General features: G+C 39.5%; 1 protein-coding gene across 3 annotated transcripts in view; it reads left to right on the top strand.

Moving 5' to 3' along the window:
* The window catches only part of STK31 (serine/threonine kinase 31), a 107709-nt gene that overhangs the window by 24373 nt on the left and 79350 nt on the right, over positions 1–3986 (top strand). The gene's annotated exons all lie outside the window — the stretch shown is intronic.

Below are 3986 nucleotides of genomic sequence, written 5' to 3'. Positions count from 1 at the left end.
GTAAGTATGCACATTAACTATGAATTATTGATAAGTGTATTGACACCTCCTGTGTGCCATTTCAATTTTTTTTGGTCCCCCTCTAACCACAGTACTGCTGTGAAACACTTCCAAGCAGACTTCTGACAGCTTCACATGGAAGCTGTTTGATGGCACTCTGTCTTGGGACCACGCCATTACTCTCTTGCTGTATTATCTAAAGATCCTCTGACACTGTAGCTTGGGATGCTCACTGGAACCCCTCTGCATCATACATGTTAGTGCATGTGGAACATTTACTATGACTGACTACATTCTATGACATAAAACAAGTCTCAATGCTTTTTTAAGATTCAGGTAATAAATTATGTCCTCTGACTACAAAGGCATTAAATTAGAAATCAGTAACAAAGATGTCCCAATATCTGGGACTTCGCCAAATATTTGAAAGTTATACAACATATGTCTATAAATATCCCATGGGTTGAAAAAGAATTCAGAAAAAGAATCAAACCACTTAATGGAATGAGAATGGAAATAAAAATATGTGTGATTCAGCTAAAGCAGTAGTTAGAGGGAAATTGAGAGTGGCAAATGCCTATACCAGAAAAGATTTCAAATCAGTGACCTCAGCTTTCACCTTAAGAAACTAGAGGAAGAAGAGCAAATGAAAATTAAAATTAAATAGGAAAAAGGAAATAATAAAGATCAGAGCAGAAATAGAAAACAAAAGTTATAGAAACATGAATAAAACTAAATGCTGTTTAGTTCTTTTTTTTTTTTTGAGAAAAAATTGATAGACCTCTATTAATAGCTAGATTAATCAGCAAAGGAGAAAGCACACAATTCACCATTAGGGACAAGAGTGGTGATGTTACCATAGTTTCTGAGATCGTAAAGGAATGTTATCAACAATTCATGCCAATGAATTTGCTTAAATTCCTTAAAAGACACAAAATGTAAAGTTCATTCAATAATTAATAGATGACTAGCCTTAGATTGATTTTATGCTGATTAGACTTTTTCAATTAAAGAAACTGAATTTGTGGTTAGTGGCATTCCCACAAAGAAAATTCTAGGTCCGAATGGCTGCACTGTGAATTTTACCAAATATTTAAGGAACAAAGATTACTAATTCTATGCAGACTTTTTCAGAAAATTGACATTAGTAGTCTTTACAGCTCATTCTATGTGGTCAGTATTGCTCTGATAACCAAACCAAAGACATTGCAAAAAAGGAAAATTTCAGACCTATATCCCTCTTGAACATAGATGCAAAAATACTTAATATTTTATCAAATCTAATATAAGAATATATAAAAAAAGATAATACATCATGACCAAGTTTTATGCAAGGGTTGCAAGTTTGGTTTAACATTTGAAAATTAGCCAGTATAATTTATCAAGCCCAAATTTATCATTTGGGCTTCCCTGGTGGCTCAGTGGTTAAGAATCTGCCTGCCAATGCATGAGAGGATGGTTTGATCTCTGGGTTGGGGAAGATGCTCTGGACAAAGAAATATTAACCCACTCCAGTATCCTTGCCCAGGAAATCCCATGGACAGAAGTCTGGTGGGCTACAATCCATAGGGTCCCAAAAGAGTACGACACAACTTAGTGACAATAACTCGTAGTTAACAAATTAAAAAAGAACCACATGATCATTATCACAGATGCAGGACTATTTGATAAAACTGAATATACATTCATAAAAACTCCCAGCAAACTAAAAATAGAAGGTAATTTCTTCAACTGGTAAATGGTATCTACTAGAACTCTACAGCCAGTATCAATGGAAAGAAAGGCAGTGCCAAAGAGTGTTCAAACTACCACACAATTGCACTCATCTCACACACTGGTAAAGTAATGCTCAAAATTCTCCAAGCCAGGCTTCAACAATACATGAAATGTGAACTTCCAGATGTTCAAGCTGGTTTTAGAAAAGGCAGAGGAACCAGAGATCAAATTGCCAACATCTGCTGGATCATCAAAAAAGCAAGAGAGTTCCAGAAAAAGATCTATTTCTGCTTTATTGACTATGCCAAAGCCTTTGACTATGGGGATCACAACAAACTATGGAAAATTCTGAAAGAGATGGGAATACTATACCCGGCTCTTGAGAAATCTGTATGCAGATCAGGAAGCAACAGTTAGAACTGGACATGGAACAACAGACTGGTTCCAAATAGGAAAAGGAGTACATCAAGGCTGTATATTGTCACCCTGCTTATTTAACTTATATGCAGTGCATCATGAGAAATGCTGGGCTGGATGAAGCACAAGCTGGAATCACGATTGCCAGGAGAAATATCAATAACCTCAGATATGCAGATGACACCACCCTTATGGCAGAAAGTGAAGAAGAACTAAACAGCCTCTTGATGAAGTGAAAGAGGGAGTGAAAAAGTTGGCTTAAAGCTCAACATTCAGAAAACAAAGGTCATGGCATTTGGTCCCATCACTTCATAGCAAATAGATGGGGAAACAGTGTCAGACTTTATTTTGGGGGGCTCCAAAATCACTGAAGATGGTGACTGCAGCCATGAAATTAAAAGACGCTTACTCCTTGAAAGGAAAGCTATGGCCAACCTAGATAGCACATTAAAAAGTAGAGACGTTACTTTGCCAACAAAGGTCCGTCTAGTCAAGGCTATGGTTTTTCCAGTAGTCATGTATGGATGTGAGAGTTGGACTGTAAAGAAAGCTGAGTGCCAAAGAATTGATGCTTTTGAATTGTGGTGTTGGAGAAGACTTTTGAGAGTCCCTTGGACTGCAAGGAGATCCAATCTGTCCATCCTAAAGGAGATCGGTCCTGAGTGTACATTGGAAGAACTGATGTTAAAGCTGAAACTCCAATACTTTGTCCACCTGATACGAAGAACTGGCTCATTTGAAGACCCTTATGCTGGGAAAGATTGAAGGCAGGAGGAGAAGGGGATGGCAGAGAATCACATAGTTGGATAGCTATTTATGGACTAAATGGACATGAGTTTGGGGTAACTCCAGGAGTTGGTGATAGACAGGGAAGCCTGGCATGCTGCAGTCCGTGGGGTTGCAAGGAGTGGGACACGACTGAGAGACTGAACTGAACTGAATACAGAGCAAGGAACTATTGATACATGTGACAAAATGGATGAATCTCAATTATACTGAATGAAAGAAAACAGAATGGACACGCTGTATGATTTGGTTAACATGAAATTCTAGGAAATGCAAACTGGTGACAGAAAGCAGAATCTATTACTTGGAGTAGACGGGGGCCAACGACCATAAAGGGACAAGAAGAAACTTCCGAGTGCGCTGGGGGGCGTGGGGGGGTGTGAAGGAAATGACTGTCCTCTTGTGAGGTTAATTTCAACAGCGTACACATATAGTCTGTCATTAATATGTGTACTGTTACTACTTTACTGCTGTATTACTGTATATAATACTTCAAACTGGCAAAAATTAGTGGAGATAATTTTCAACTGTTGTGCAAGGTTTGCCAGAAAGTGTAACATCTGCTCATAACCAGATAAGCTATATTAATTACCCACCCCCCACCCCCCGCCTTAATGTGAAAAACGCAGCAACACGAACGAGAGCTGACCCTAGGCTGGACTGAGAAATGCTTGCAAAGCTACTAATCTGAGCATCATGCTTTCATTGTACTAAAGTCATTTTCCCCTTTCTACCTTGTTAAAAAAACAAAAATGCTGGGATTCTCCCAACTTGGGTATTTAAAATAATTTAATTAACATGTACAAATTACGAAAGGACACAAAAGTCCACACCATTATCTCACGTCACCGTTTGAAGTTTGCTAAAAGAGACGGCAGATGGCCACTAGTCTACAGGTGCTGGGAATGCCGTCATATAAAGCCTGTGCGCAGACTCCGTGCGCTCCTCGCAGAGCGATGGTTCCCAGCCGGCACGCCCCGCCCTAGGCCGCATGCCCTGATGCTCACGTGAGCGAGGCAGTTGAGCAAAGGCAGGATGTTGGCACAGCAACGAGCGCGCAAGCGCCG

The sequence above is a fragment of the Ovis canadensis genome, chromosome 4 (assembly GCF_042477335.2).
Source record: "Ovis canadensis isolate MfBH-ARS-UI-01 breed Bighorn chromosome 4, ARS-UI_OviCan_v2, whole genome shotgun sequence".
NCBI classification, from domain to species: domain Eukaryota; kingdom Metazoa; phylum Chordata; class Mammalia; order Artiodactyla; family Bovidae; genus Ovis; species Ovis canadensis.
The sequence above is the reverse complement of the archived record's forward strand: the minus strand, read 5'-3'. Positions and strand labels throughout refer to the sequence as shown.